Here is a 6258-nt window from a genome sequence, read left to right as displayed (position 1 = left end):
ATTTTAATCCGAGGGATCCCCCTTTTCCACACCAAGTCCCTGAACAGGTTATGAATCCTCCTGAACCAATACTTAGGCAACCACACTGGAGCATTATGCACCACGTAAAGGATCTGAGGCATTAAGATCATTTTTATTAAATTCGCCCGTCCCATTGCTGAGAGCGGTAACCCCAGCCAAATTTTGGATCTATCTCGGATTTTCTCCAATAAGGGTTTCACGTTTAGGGCAACAAAGTCCTGCACCCTTGCCGAGACTGTAATCCCTAGGTATTTAAATTCCTTCACACAGGGTATATTCACACCTCTCACTACCAACGGCAAACTCAGAGGGGTAAGTGGCAATAGCACTGACTTATTCCAATTGATTGTTAACCCCGAGAATTTTCCAAAGCTCTCCAGCACATTCATAACTGCCGGTAACGACCAATCTATTCCCCTCAAAAATAAAAAAACATCATCCGCATATAGGGCTATACGTTCCTCTAAATCCCCATACTTAAATCCTTCTATATCCGGATGCTGTCTCACAACGTTCGCCAAGGGCTCAATTGCCAGAGCAAATAACAGCGGGGATAACGGGCATCTCTGACGCGTCCCCCTCTCCAAAGCAAAGATCTCTGACATCCTCCCGTTAGCTCGAATTCTTGCCACTAGCTGCTTATATAATAGTCGTACCCAGGTGATAAAAATGTTCCCAAACCCCATGTGCTCCATCACCACCCACATATATCCCCATTCCACACTATCAAAGGCCTTAGCGGCATCCAGGGACAACACTGCCCTAGACCGTGTGTCATCAGTATCCGCCTGTATATTCAGGAACAACCTCCTCAGATTAACTGCCGTAGATTTTGATGGCATAAACCCCGACTGGTCTGGGCCAACAATGGTGGTCACTACTTTCGTCAGTCTATTGGCAAGAATTTTCGCGAGAATTTTCACAGTGCAGCTTTAATCCCATTACTTGCAATACTATACAATGTCTTTATTTCATTAGTTAATTACTGAATGAATGTATGACTCCACTAATCCGGCAGCAGCAGCAGTGGCCGCTACCTGCCTCTCACCTAGTCTTTTGCTGTCCTGTACTCGTAACAGCAATGTCCCTAGTGCGTGTGAGCGAAATTCACTGACCCAGTCCCTGTTGCCTGCCCCCAGGACTATTTATAGAACTTCGACTGTCTACTTTGTGGGTGCCTGAGCAACATCGGAACAACATAATTGTATCCTGCAAAGGTACCTGTGTGCATCAGATTCCCATCTGCTATTGCTCTCTGGTGTAAGTCAGTCAGTACCCAGTTGACCAAAAACAGCTTGGATCCTGTCCGCTTTTGCTGTCTGCCTGTGGGTTCATCTACCTGCCTGTTTTTGGCTAGGCTACTTTCCCACTATCACAGCTACCTGACAGTTTTTGGCTAGGCTACCCGCTATCAACTTCCCACCACTGCTCAGGTGTTTGCAACATGGCATATATAATGTTGCATGCAACACTGCTTCGCTTAAAGGGAACCTGTCACCAGCATTTCACCTATTAAACCAGCAATACCTGGTGGTAGTGGGTGAAAAATAATTTCCACATAACCTATAATTGTCTTCTTAGTCGGCTCTGTAGCTTTAGTATTCAGTTTTTTAGTGTTCCCACACCGTATGCTAATGAGCAGAAAAGAGTCAAATCTTCGTTTGAAAAGCGTCAAATCTTCATTCCTCAAGTATTTCCGAGTTTACCCCGCCTCCTTACTTTTGATTGACAGCTCCTTGCTACACAAAATCCTGAGCTTGCGCAGTGATGTCCTATTCTGGTATGTTCGTATAACGGGACACCGGATTATTACGATAAAAGGCGCGAAATGTTTGCAGACCATTATTTACAGTCGGAGGAGGAGTTTAGGAGAGGGGATAACGGCAATGAACTTTTGATAGCAGCGGCCAGTGAGGGATAAGTAAAGTTCAATAGGTGAAATGATGGTGACAGTTTCCCTTTAAGCAGATAAAAACAGGAGCATCTGAGTGCAAAATGTCGGGACGTTTACTCCTGTTAGCTGGCCCATCATGCAAATGGATTCCACTGCATGACAGGTCGGGCAGGTTAATGTAACAGAGGGAAAAAAAAATATTTTTCCAAACAGGCTTTCTGCATAGGTGTCATGGCCACCTCCTGTGTGTGTTTCCAGCATTTCACCTGCTCTTCCACCTCCCTCTCATCCCAGGTAAGGTAAGGAGCTGCACCTGATCCAACCACTGATTGATGCACCTGAGTGGAGTAGTGGGTGGATGTTCCTAATGAACAGCAGCAGATAGGCGCTGCATGCAGCAGTAGCAGCGTTCGTAGCATCCATCCAACCCGCCATCATGGAACCGTGCGCGCTTGCTGAATAGATGGATGGAATGAGCCCCCCTCCCTGCATTTCCAAGGCCGAAGCACTCAAGTTGCAACACACACTCGCCTACAAAGATACATTTTATGTTTCACTATGTTACCTGGAAAACTAACAAACTGTGGAAAAAGGTGTCAGCGATGTTTTGGGATGTCTAATTCCCATTTTGCAGTCCCCTGTCTCCTCCTTTTGACCTTCGGGAGGCAGCTGTGCAGAAGCACGTCTTGCATGGTCAACATCAAATGGATACTGACCGACTAAATTGGAAGGCTCCGGCGGAACTCTGCACGAGTCACAATTGGAGCCCATAGCAGCCAGAGGCAGTGACATCATAAAAGGACCTCAGCCAGACAAGTCTAGACCCAGGCACAGGTAGATTTGGACATTCAGCAGTTGGACAGCAGTCAGTGTATTGAAGGTGATCCAGGCCGTGAAGGGCCGGTCAAGGGCATGCACTTTTGGCAGGGTGTGCGTGAGAGCGAATGGGCGCGGCTAGGATGACGTTTTAATGCAGATTCAGATGTTGCTTTCTGCAGAGCATTGTGTTGACCAAACTATGTCTATCTCTCTCTCACCATGTATGAGGGTACCCACGGGACCCCATGGGGGTGCCTAGACATAGCCTCCATCTCTTCCAGAGGTGGTAAATTTTAAAACCAAAACTGGTGCCAACGCGCTCCACTTTCGGATTATCGCTTCTCTGCCTTTTGGCTAAGATCAAGTGTAGTATCTGTTCTTATAAGTTTAATATCTGGTACGTCTCCTATCTGGGGACCATATAATAAATGGATTTTTAGAACAGGCAGATGGAAAGAGAGCTTGCTCTGTCCACTCCACGCATTGACCTGGTATTGCAGTACCCTAGGTCTGGTGCACCCCTTCCTGATCCAATGAGCAAAAGCAGAATCTAAAAGCGCTTTGCCCTCTTCCTTTCTGACCACAGTGCAGCTTTTTTTTTTTTTTAATCAAACAACTGTTTATTGAAAATATATAACATACAGCTTTCATCTATTACAGTTCCACATTGGCAGAAAAATAAAAAGTTACATTATATATAACAACATTTCTTATGAACTCTGTACATACATTATATATTCTTCCCCCATACATTTCCTTAAAGAGGCTCTGTCACCAGATTTTGCAACCCCTATCTGCTATTGCAGCAGATAGGCGCTGCAATGTAGATTACAGTGACGTTTTTATTTTTTGACCATTTTTGTATTTATGCAAATGAGGCTTGCAAAAGTCCAAGTGGGTGTGTTTAAAAGTAAAAGTCCAAGTGGGCGTGTATTATGTGCGTACATCGGGGCGTTTTTAATACTTTTACTAGCTGGGTGCTCTGACGAGAAGTATCATCCACTTCTCTTCAGAACGCCCAGCTTCTGGCAGTGCAGATCTGTGACGTCACTCACAGGTCCTGCATCGTGTCGGACACATCGGCAACAGAGGCTTCAGTTGAATCTGCAGCAGCATCGGCGTTAGAAGGTAAGTCGATGTAGCTACTTACCTGCAAACGCTGATGCTGCTGCAGAATCAACTGTAGCCTCTGGTGCCGATGTGTCCTCGCTCGTCTGACACGATGCAGGACCTGTGAGTGACGTCACAGCGTGATCAGGCAGAAGCTGGGCGTTCTGAAGAGAAGTGGATGATACTTCTCATCAGAACGCCCAGCTAGTAAAAGTATTAAAAACGCCCCGATGTACGCACATAATACACGCCCACTTGGACTTTTACTTTTAAACACACCCACTTGGACTTTTGCAAGCCTCATTTGCATAACTACAAAAATGGTCATAACTTGGCCAAAAATGCTCGTTTTTTTTAAAATAAAAACGTTACTGTAATCTACATTGCAGCGCCTATCTGCTGCAATAGCAGATAGGTGTTGCAAAATCTGGTGACAGAGCCTCTTTAGGAACATCCCCACCCCCCAACATTAACTCCCGTTCGCACCCCTTCCTTCTGCCCATTCCCCTCCCTGCGCGTCCATGTCCCTATCCCTTGGTATATATCACTCCACTTCTACTGACCTGCCAATCCATAGTATTGTGTCCATTTACCCCATTGCTTATCATATTTATGAATCGCTCCACGTTTCATATAAATTCTTCGTTCCAAAGTCACCGTACAAGTAACATAACTCACTAGTTCAGAAACCTCCGGGGGATCCCCCTGTAACCAGTATTTGGCAATTAGTTTTCTTGCGTGATATAATACTTTTTTAACGGATAACAGTTAAGCCCTATCTTCTTCCACCCCTTCCATGCAGCCCAACAGATATATCTTAGGATCCAGCAGGAATTCCCTGCCATATACCCTAGACACCATTTCTTTAACCTCTCCCCAATATCCGTGCAGCCTCAGGCAGCTCCAGAACATATGTTTCAAATCCTCCCCATCCAATGAACATCTCTGACACACCATCGTAGATCTAAGCCGCATTTGCCAGAGCACCTTAGGTGTTCTATATACTCTGTGCAGAAGAAAAAGTTGCGACCTCCTATGCGCTACACTAAGGGAAAGGACTTTTGGTGATTCCAATATTTCCCCCCACTCGTCCTCTGTCAATGTTCCCACATCCCTTTCCCATTTTCTTTTAACTTCTGCCATCGGATCCCTTAGAAATTTGAGAAGCAGCGTGCCATATAGCAAAGATATAAGCCCTTTTGTGTCTTTTGCCCCCAGTATCTGCTCCACCACTCCCATACCGGAACAGCCTAAATCTAGCACTCGTGCCTGGGCTTGTGCCGCATGCCGCAGTTGAAGGTATTGATAGAACAACCTATGAGGGAGGTCAAACTCTTCCTGGAGCTGCGAAAATAGTTTAAAAATTCCCTTGTCATATAACTGACTCACCAATCGTACTCCATTTTGCTCCCACTCCTGAAATCCCTCCAGTGTGTTAAACTCCCAGAGGTATGGGTTGTTCCAGATGGGCATATAGTTGGAACACCCCACAACTCCCAGTATGGCCTTACATTCCCACCAAACCTTATGAAGCAATAGCAAGGTAGGTTTTCCTCTCGCATCCCTCTTCAATTTGTGGGATTTCAAGGCCTCTAGCATACTCATGCGCTGTCCCATGTAAAATAACAGCTTCCCCCTAGAGTCCCAATGTTCTCTGTCTTTCCAGCCTGCAAAGTGCTGCAACTGAGCCGCCAAGTAATATATCCACGCATTTGGAATAGCCAACCCGCCCTGCTCCTTTGGTAACTGCAATTTTTCCATTTTAATCCGAGGGATCCCCCTTTTCCACACCAAGTCCCTGAACAGGTTATGAATCCTCCTGAACCAATACTTAGGCAACCACACTGGATCATTATGCACCACGTAAAGGATCTGAGGCATTAAGATCATTTTTATTAAATTCGCCCATCCCATTGCTGAGAGCGGTAACCCCAGCCAAATTTTGGATCTATCTCGAATTTTCTCCAATAAGGGTTTCACATTTAGGGCAACAAAGTCCTGCACCCTTGCCAAGACTGTAATCCCTAGGTATTTAAATTCCTTCACACAGGGTATATTCACACCTCTCATTACCAACGGCAAACTCAGAGGGGTAAGCGGCAATAGCACTGACTTATTCCAATTGATTGTTAACCCCGATAATTTTCCAAAGCTCTCCAGCACATTCATAACTGCCGGTAACGACCGATCTATTCCCCTCAAAAATAACAAAACATCATCCGCATATAGGGCTATACGTTCCACTAAATCCCCATACCTAAATCCTTCTATATCCGGATGCTGTCTCACAACGTTCGCCAAGGGCTCAATTGCCAGAGCAAATAACAGCGGGGATAACGGGCATCCGTGACGCGTGCCCCTCTCCAAAGCAAAGATCTCTGACATCCTCCCGTTAGCTCGAATTCTTGCCACTG

The 6258-nt window shown here is 45.7% G+C and overlaps 1 non-coding gene across 1 annotated transcript; it reads left to right on the top strand.

The window, feature by feature from the left end:
- The first annotated feature begins 3068 nt into the window (after positions 1–3068).
- On the top strand, positions 3069–3258 carry LOC142747551 (U2 spliceosomal RNA). The gene has a single exon (XR_012881853.1). It is a non-coding gene; the product is annotated as a U2 spliceosomal RNA (small nuclear RNA).
- The last annotated feature ends 3000 nt before the right edge of the window (positions 3259–6258 follow it).

The sequence above is a fragment of the Rhinoderma darwinii genome, chromosome 2, assembly GCF_050947455.1.
Source record: "Rhinoderma darwinii isolate aRhiDar2 chromosome 2, aRhiDar2.hap1, whole genome shotgun sequence".
NCBI classification, from domain to species: Eukaryota; Metazoa; Chordata; class Amphibia; order Anura; family Rhinodermatidae; genus Rhinoderma; species Rhinoderma darwinii.
Note: the sequence above shows the minus strand (reverse complement) of the source record. Positions and strands in the feature narration are given on the sequence as shown.